The 9,437-nt window shown below is 44.5% G+C and overlaps 1 long non-coding RNA gene across 1 annotated transcript; it reads left to right on the plus strand.

Moving 5' to 3' along the window:
• Positions 1-6,832: 6,832 nt before the first annotated feature.
• LOC117188175 lies at positions 6,833-7,382 on the plus strand. Its single transcript, XR_004472497.1, has 2 exons — positions 6,833-6,941; positions 7,019-7,382. It is a non-coding gene; the product is annotated as an uncharacterized LOC117188175 (long non-coding RNA).
• The last annotated feature ends 2,055 nt before the right edge of the window (positions 7,383-9,437 follow it).

Genomic DNA, 9,437 nt, shown 5'->3' on the forward strand with positions numbered 1-9,437 from the left:
CGAGCAGCAAAAAGAAATCACAACTGATCAGTGAACATGCCGCCGGTGCGGTGCGGAGCGGCACTGCTTGTGGCAGCGGCTTCATTGTTGCTGCAGGTGCATGTTGCCTCAACAATGCCATAAATTGTGACATTGCTTTTTGCTCACCCTCTCTCTCTCTCTCTCTCGCTCTCTCTCTTGGTAGCCACCCTCCTTCTCCACTGAGAGAGAGATAGAGAGACTATGGCAAAAACTTCAACCTGGCTAATTCTTTTTTTTGTAGTCCAGACATCGGGCCAACAGCAGGGGCAGAAAAAAAGCTTAGAACGAGTTTTGGCATTTACGACTCACTCTGGGATGTCGCTCCCTCTCCCTCTGCATCTCTCCCCCATCTCTCTGGTGCTCTGCCTCTGCCTGTGGCTGCCACAAGAGCAGTAGCTACCGCCACCGCCACTGCTGTCGATTTGTTGTTGTTGTTGTTGTTGTTGTTTGTTATCCTCCTTGGATCGGATCTTGTCGCTTGCCGCTTGCCGCTTGCCGCATTATGTTGCTGCTTAATTGGTTATAAATTAATTAAACGTCGATTAATAATCCGGCTTCTTGTCAGTTAAAACCGCCGTCCAAGTCGGCGTTCGGTCGGTAGTAGGTTCTGGGCTTGGGAACAAGAACACATTGCTGCTGCAACAATAAGCCAACAATAAGCCCGTCTTGCCCACAGCTCTGCCTCTGTGGCGCACACAGATGCAGATACACCTTCTTAGCCACGGATACACACACACACACACAGCCACGTGATGAGATGGCAATAATGAACTTGTTGTTGTCGCTAACATTTGCTGCCATGGCCTGAACTTTGTGTAGAAGCCAGAACAGCAGCAGCTCCCCAACAAGAACTCATTAATGGTACTAGACACAGAGCTGGACCAAACGCAAGACCCCGACAGAGAGGTAGACCCCAAGCTAGACGTGGGCCCCGGGTATCAATGACCATTTGGGCGTTCGGCTCGGCTCCACTGCTGTCAGCCGCTTGTCAACGCCAGAGAGACGCTGCCGAGGAGGAGGATGGAGGACCAGAGAAAAAGGTTATGGGTTAAGGTCAAAAGCTAGCAGCGAAATGTGAGAATATCCCATTCGGTAATTGGAAAAATCAATGATTCCACAACTAAAGTGTCGGCAAATGTGTGGACGGAAAGAGCTAAAAAATTTATAATAAATTAATTATTCAGTGAAAAACGTAATTATTCAGCAAGAAAAATCCAAACACGAACAGGGGTAACTTTTATGGTAGCTGCACTACAAAACGAATGGCAAATGAATCATTTACGAGTAAGGCATCACATCTAAAGATATGAATAATGAACTTATTCATTCAGACAATTTGTAGAAAATCTTGTTTAATGAAATGGGGGAAAAAGGTAGCAAAAATGGGAAAATTGCTGACTATCAGAACAGAAGATGGTTTATGAGGTATTCCCCCCTTTTTCACGATATTTTCCTTTCCCTTTCGATTCGTCAAAGATTGATTGCTAACTATCCATCATCAAAGATCTGAAAAGGGCTTAGTCGTAGTTCTGGTTTCGGTTTACAACGACATTATTCCCCATTCTTCCCTTTCGTCTCCCCCAATTTATGTTATTCTATTCTGCTCTACGCAGTTGGTTTTTTTTCCTATTTGATCGCCTTTTTTGCTACTTGTGTCAATCGCCTGGCCTCCCACTATCGCCAATGGCTTCACCAATTCCCCTTACATTTCCCCACTTCTCTCTCTCTCTCTCTCTCTCTCTCTCACTTTTTCCCTCTTCAGCGTCATCCAAATTCCCTTCTGTTCTGTGCCCCTGCAGGCTATATAGCCCTCTCTAATCGGACAGATATTTGATTTGATTTCCTAAAAAAAGTGAGACAGACGAAGAGAGACTACGCTAGAGGGAGAGAGCATGCAAATATTTACACCACATATTTGTTGTTGTTGTTGTTGTAGTTTCAACACTTCTCTTCTCTCCAACAACTAACATCCAACATCCACATCCACTTAAAGCGACATCCAAGTGATGCCTTTTGTTGATCGAGTGCTTGCTACGCACTTCACTTCCTCCCGGCCCGCTCCCTGCGGCCCCCACTGCGTCCTACCATCTCTTTCACTCTTCATGGGTGTATCTCTTTTCCTCTCACGGCTGGCAAGGCAGAAAACAGTGAACTGCTACAGATACGAGACACTCGTATTCCTATGCTACTTTAACGCTCACGAAAATTATTTGTGGGTCTTCTTTTTTCGGGTATTTGTTGGATATTTGTTGGGCAGTGGCGAGGCGATTAAATCACGGTCCAGCCCCAAAAACTGAAAGAAGGCCACCGTAGATCTCGTCGTATCTCTGGGTTCGTCTTTTGTGTAGGCATCTCTCGAGTGGCGAATGCCTGAATGCCTCTTCAGGTGATTGTTGGCCCCATAGACGGGATCGCATAATGATCCAGAAATCATTACGTTCTCACGTTTAGCGCCCCGTCCAGTCCCCGTTTCGGACCAGGCCAACAAGTGCTGCTGGCCGCCACACACACACGCCACACCATCGCGGGACTGCTGTAAAACGTCAAAATATACGAGCACAGAGCGATTTAAACTGTCAACGCGGCCGTAAACATTGTCAGTGGAGAGTCGGAGCGGAGTCTGGAGTCTTGCCAAAACTGGAACTATTCAGAGCTGAGGCCGAGTGGCCAACAGGCTACTTGCTGCCTCAAATTTGCTTATGAGCAAAGGCCCGAAACAGGCCCGAACTCCACTCGAAGCTAAAGTCCAAGTCGAAGCTAGCCTCCGTTTCAGCCTGGTCTAATGTGGCTCGTAAATCCTGGGCCAACAGAGGTTCGGGCCCCGTTTTGGCCTGATGAATGTTGTGATGCGGCCGAGGCGGCACTTGGCCAGATTTACGCCCCGCAATTAACGTTCTAATCGCCGCAATTTGTTAGGAGCCAAAGCGAACCTCTCGAAGCAGATAGATAATCAGCATCAACAACCTACAAGTCAATTTCGAGTGTCAACCGTCTGATATCGCTAATGATGATACGGATGATGGGGAGATCGGATGATCTTTCAGGTATCTTTATCTTTCTATTGTTTATCCGAAGATAGTGAATGAATCACAGGATATGAAAGAAATAGTTCGGATGGTCTTTCATTAGTGAATTGTTATGGTTGCTCGGCTAAGCGCTTGCCCATTGCAGCACAAAAAGCATTACAGAAAACAGATCGGCAAACAGTTCGACACCGGCGAGAGCGGAGAGGGAGGCTCGTCTGCATGGCATAGCCGCAAGCACATCGTCTGGCCCAGTGGCATTGCAAATCGATATAAAACGAGGGGGAACGTTGTGAGTTGCTGCGGACACCGCAACTCTACAGTTATACCCGATACTAAGTCAGTATGGCTCTCCTCCGGCAGACGCCGCTAATATTAAACGACACGACAAAGAGTGCGTGCGAGAGAGACAGAAAACCAGTCTGAGCGTGACGTCGGGCGCTGCGTAGCCACTGAAAATTGATTTCTCGCTTTTGGCTACAAAAATGATCCGATCTGATCCAGATTCAGCAATCTGATAGATATGGTCATTATCTATGATTCTGCGTTTTTAGTTTTCTCGAATGTGCAATATTGTGGATGCAACAGATTTTCGTCTTTTGTGGGGGCGGAAGGGGGTGGGGCGAAATTCTGAGATATACGTTTTATAGTAAGATCTAACAGGAGTGCGGATACCAAATTTGGTTACTCTAGCCTTAATAGTCTCTGAGATTTTTGAATATCCCCAGATTTTCGTCCTTTGCGGGGGCGGAAGGGGGTGTGGCGAAATTTGGACACGAAACGGTCAAGGTCCGATATCACAGGAGTGTGGATACCAAATTTGGTTGCTCTGGCTCTTATAGGTTCTGAGATCCTTGAACTCATATTTTGCAATTGACAAAACCGACCATGAAACCTGTGTGTTAGAAAGAGACAGAGCGAGAAAGAATGAAATTGTTTTCTTGATTCTGGCTATAATCATTATTCGATCTGGTTCAGATTTTGCACTGTAGAAGATATGGTCATCCTCACCGATTCTGCGTTTTTGGTTTTATCGTATCTTTAAAAATGTGGATGCCACAGATTTTCGTCCTTTGTGGGGGCGGAAGTGGGCGGGGCGAAGTTTTGAAATATTTTTGTAGCAGTGACATATCACAGAAGTCTGGATCCAAAACATCGTTACTCTAGCTCTTATAGTCTTTGAGCACTAGGCGCTGAAGGGGACGGACAGACGGACAGACGGACGGACGGACAGACGGACAGGGCTCAATCGACTCGGCTATTGATGCTGATCAAGAATATATATACTTTATGGGGTCGGAAACGATTCCTTCTGGACGTTACAGACATCCACTCTTACCACAAATCTAATATACCCCAATACTCATTTTGAGTATCGGGTATAAAAAGATTTCCGATAAAGTAATTTGTCCGTCCCCTTCAGCGCCTAGTGCTCAAAGACTATAAGAGCTAGAGCAACGATGTTTTGGATCCAGACTTCTGTGATATGTCACTTCTACAAAAATATTTCAAAACTTCGCCCCGCCCACTTCCGCCCCCACAAAGGACGAAAATCTGTGGCATCCACAATTTTAAAGATATGAGCAAACCAAAAACGTAGAATTGTAGAGAATTACCATATCTTTAAGACTGCGGAATCTGAATTGGATCGTATTATTATTATAGCCAGCATCAAGAAAACAATTTCATTTTTTCTCGCCCTGTCTCTCTCTAACACACACGTAGCATAGGCGGCTTTGCTTAGAGTAAAACATCAGCGCCTAGATCTCAGAGACTACAAAAGCTAGAGCAACCAAATTTGGTATCCACACTCCCAATATATCGGACCGAGACGAGTTTGTTTCAAAATTTCGCCACACCCCCTTCCGCCCCCGCAAAGGACGAAAATCTGGGGATATTCAAAAATCTCAGAGACTATTAAGGCTAGAGTAACCAAATTTGGTATCCGCACTCCTGTTAGATCTTACTATAAAACGTGTATCTCAAAATTTCACCCCACCCCCTTCCGCCCCCACAAAGGACGAAAATCTGTTGCATCCACAATATTGCACATTCGAGAAAACTAAAAACGCAGAATCATAGATAATGACCATATCTATCAGATTGCTGAATCTGGATCAGATCAGATCATTTTTATAGCCAATAGGAACAAATCAATTTGCAGTGGCTACGCAGCGCCCGACGTCACGCTCAGACTGATTTTCTGTCTCTCTCGCACGCACTCTTTGTCGTGTCGTTTAATATTAGCGGCGTCTGCCGGAGGAGAGCCATACTGACTTAGTATCGGGTATAACTGTAGAGTTGCGGTGTCCGCAGCAACTCACAACGTTCCCCCTCGTTGTTGTTGTGATTAGTGAAATGAATCGAGTTACGCCTCCGAAGAAGCTCAGTGGCTAAACAATGATGTTAATATCAGCATCCGCGATGAGTTTTGTGAAATTTCTGATTTATTAGTGTCAAGCAGCCGGCTTTTATGATATGGAAATGAATGGTGAAGCTGCAAGGAAGTGTGCTGCGCGTTGAGCGGAGTGTGGCATGTGAGATATCGGCGGATCTATGCAAAATTTGCAACCTCCCACGCAATATTCACCGAGAATATTCTGATAGGATAACAGTGGCGCCCCCAGCCAGTGTACATCTTTCTACATTTTACATGTGCACATTGGTGCCCCCAAACGGACAGCAGCGCAAGGTACGGCTAGTGTATAGTTACTTGTTTGTTACAGTTCCCCACTGGCGCCCCCAGTCAGATGGTTTTTTAATCTTAATTTTTTTTTCTTTATTTATGTATATTATTTCTTTAATAAATTGTACGTGGCACTGCCTTTGAGTATGCAATGGATATAACCAACTAAACGATAAGCTTAGTCACAGACATTGAATGTTTCGGGCCCGCATTGATTTGGCTTACTGCGCTGTGCGGTTAATCATAGTCTCGTGGTCCCGCGACGTTCCCCCTCGTTTCATTTGGCTTTATTGGACACAACGTTTAGTTTTATTTTCGAATAATATTGCTGGCATTTGAATATTGCTGCACCTTTCGTTTTATCCCACATTTCATGCAATGCTAAAAAATATTTCGACTTCTCTTCTGATGCAATTACTTATATTTTCTTTTTTTTTTTTTTTCATGTGGAAAATTTGTATTTTATTGTAAACAAGTTTACTGCTACCTTTCGTGGCAACTTAATCTAGTTTTACATTTAAGGGGAAAAACAATTGATCACTGGAGATACATACTTAAACTAAATGTTACATATATGGAGTAGGTAAATACATTATTTACAATATTTACAAAAAATTAATGAGATGTTATAGGAGGGATCTAGTAGGGAGATCCAGTGGATGACTCCTTTTGAGTCTTCTTTTCCTTGGCGGGTTAATTAGACGTCTGGCTAGCGCATTAGGGTGACCACCAAGTCGTTGCAAGTACCTTGCTGCATGTAATTGTATAACATCTGTAAGAGGCTTGTAGCTGAGGGCGTAAACTAAATTGACCGCCAACGGCGTTGTATGGGCAGCCAAAGTCTCGCTGCTACAGGGGGTTTTGGAGTCAGGGGCTCTTAAACGGTGCTCTGAAAGGTTGGCTCCCTCTGGGGGTGAGTTAACGCTGATGGCAGGTGAAGAGAAAGAGGAGAAAGCGATGACATTCGAACGTCATCCAGCGGATCCGACCGGTCTCATAGTGGATGGGAGCGTGTCCATCTTCCTTTTGGAATTTGGATGTCGAGCGACCAACATCGCCCCGAACAGGCTCAGCAAAAATCATTAATGAAAAGTTTCAAAGTCAAGAAAAGAATATTGTCAAAGCGCGAGTGGTATCCAGCAGCAGCAAAGCAAAAGTCGCGGGACTACGATAACTGAAGCTAGGTCGGCCACTGGGGCCAAGATTGACGGGTAAGAGGAACAAAAAGTGGGTTACCACAGATCTTTCGGGGCCGAATACGTTAGACGGTTCTTTCTCCCTGCACTAGATTTGGCGCCTAGCAATTTGGGCTGGCGAAGCAGCGGCGCTCCAAGCAGCTGATCCGTCGCAGCACAGAGCGAGGGAGCAGAGACGCAGAAAAAATTCAGAGAGGCTCGACCTTCGCGGGCAGCCGGATCGACGTCGGTGAGGCGGCGGCCACAAAGCGGGACGGTCGATAATCCGCGATAGCGGAAAGTTCAGCACCGGCGAAATACGAACGGAGAAAAAGGAGGAAAATAGCGCAAATCCTACCTAAACGTGCCGTATGGCAAATACAGTTAACAAGGCCCAATTAAGATCCGCAGCACATAGGGAAGGAAAGAGTTAGTGTGTTGTTGGAGTTCAATACTCAGAGCTGCAAGGGTAATGCCGCAAAAAAATAAAGAGGGCGAGCGGAGCCAGCGGGGGCGAGCGGGGGAGAGAGAGAACACGCGAGCAGCAAAGGCAGAGCCCAATAGGAGAGCGAGCGAGCTATAAAAACGCTCGCCAGCAACGGAGCCGAAGGGGGCTGGCGATAAGCCGAGAGAAGTAACATAAGTTAACATAAGAGTAAGCAGAATAGTACCGAGCAGCAGAACAGCTATTTAAGTTTACATACATATACATAAAAAAGAAATGCAGAAATGAAGAACAGTAGTGAGGGAGCATAGAGTAGGAAAAGAAGGGCAAGAGGAAGAGTGAATATGAAACTAAAACAAATCCATAAATAGATAACCTTCCATGCACAGATCAAAAAAAAAAAAAATAACAAGAACCAATATGTTTATAACCGAAATGCAATAATAATACACCCGAACCCAAAATATCATATTAACCACAGTTTTGCAGCAACCATCAGAAAGCGCTTTCGACGGTGGATCCGCAGTAAAAGTGAGTTTATTTACTAGGTATTTGATTACAATCATTTGGGCATGGAAGAAATTGTCTATGGGTGTTCCGACCAAATTGCCTCACCGTTTCGTAGCCCGTAAGAATCAACATTTATATTCTATCTTTAAATTTTAATCTTTACCATTGCACATTTATTCAAATACTAGTTTATAAGTTTACCTGATCCTAGTTCAAGGGAACCAGGCCCAGGTAGCCTATGGGAGGGAACATATACCCCGTATTTTTATGTATAATTTAGTTCCAATATATATCATTATAATGTTTAACTAAACAATTCTTATGATCTCCCCTTCCAAGCCCCTGTAGCGCGTGTCGGCACACCCAGGGGTCATGGCCGACAGATAGATGTATGGAATGGCATGACCAAGGTAGGGTGGGCAAGGGGTCCTCGAAACAGCTGAGGATCGTCCGTCTGTCTTTTAGGTAATCGTCCGTGGTTATGTGGTCATTTTTAGTGAACTCTGTCCGGTGAGGTGTATGGCTTGTTTTTTTCTTGCACGTTAAATTTAAAATAAAGAAAGTAAAGGGCCTCGGACTATGACAATAAAACAACTCCACCCCCTTGCTGACGAGCCAGCAGCCGGAAACAATACGTGCCGGTCATAGCCGAGTAATACCATCTCGCCCAAGTACTCGTTACCCATTACAGTAATAATTAAGAAGATCTTTATTTTTGGCGCCCAACGTGGGGCCACCTTGTGTTGTACATCGGATTGACTCCGATTAATTAATACCAGGAGGACTCACACATTACATTGACCACAATTGTCTTCTTTCCCATCTGTCTTATTTACAACCTTGTATTGTCTGAGTGAATAGCGTAGGGTAGCTGTCCGTAAAGTTTACGCTGGTTAGCGTATAGCTTTGATGGCAAATATCTGTTTCACTACAAAGTTTTCTGCGAGCATGGAACCATGACAAAAACTTGGAATGCAGGCAAATTAGCCTCAGAGGCGATAACCTGTCCAGTGAGATGTGGGTTCGAGCGGGATTTCTATATTTTCAACAAGTGAATGGACGACTGGGATAGAATGCATAGGAATTCAGAATGGGTCGGCTGCGAGCAGTTGCCTTCTGACCACATTTACCTAGCGATAGTTTTCACTTAACTTTATCTTTTATTTGCTTTGATGTTTTTGTTGAAAAGCCATTCTGACGATTGGAAATCAAGTTGATTCAACCTTAGGGATGAATCTCTGACCACGGCAGATGGACTGGAACGGAAACATGGCAGTTCTTCTATTTGTTTGTGATCGAGAAATTGAGTCGAGTAGGAAACAAGGAGAGTTTTTTTGTCATGAAATGCCTCCTGTCCACGATTCATTTGTGTTGGTCAGTTTCATAAATTTGCTATTAGACGTTACCAATAAAAGCGGACAATTGGTGTGCAGCTTCTGCAGGGAGCTATTGGGAGTCGGGAGATCATTCTTTTCTTTTGATGGTATAATTTCAAAGAATTAAATATATACTATATACTCACATACATATGTACATTCATTATACAGGCTACATAAATAGATTTGATACATTTATTG

Source organism: Drosophila miranda, chromosome 3 (assembly GCF_003369915.1).
Source record: "Drosophila miranda strain MSH22 chromosome 3, D.miranda_PacBio2.1, whole genome shotgun sequence".
Classification (NCBI taxonomy): domain Eukaryota; kingdom Metazoa; phylum Arthropoda; class Insecta; order Diptera; family Drosophilidae; genus Drosophila; species Drosophila miranda.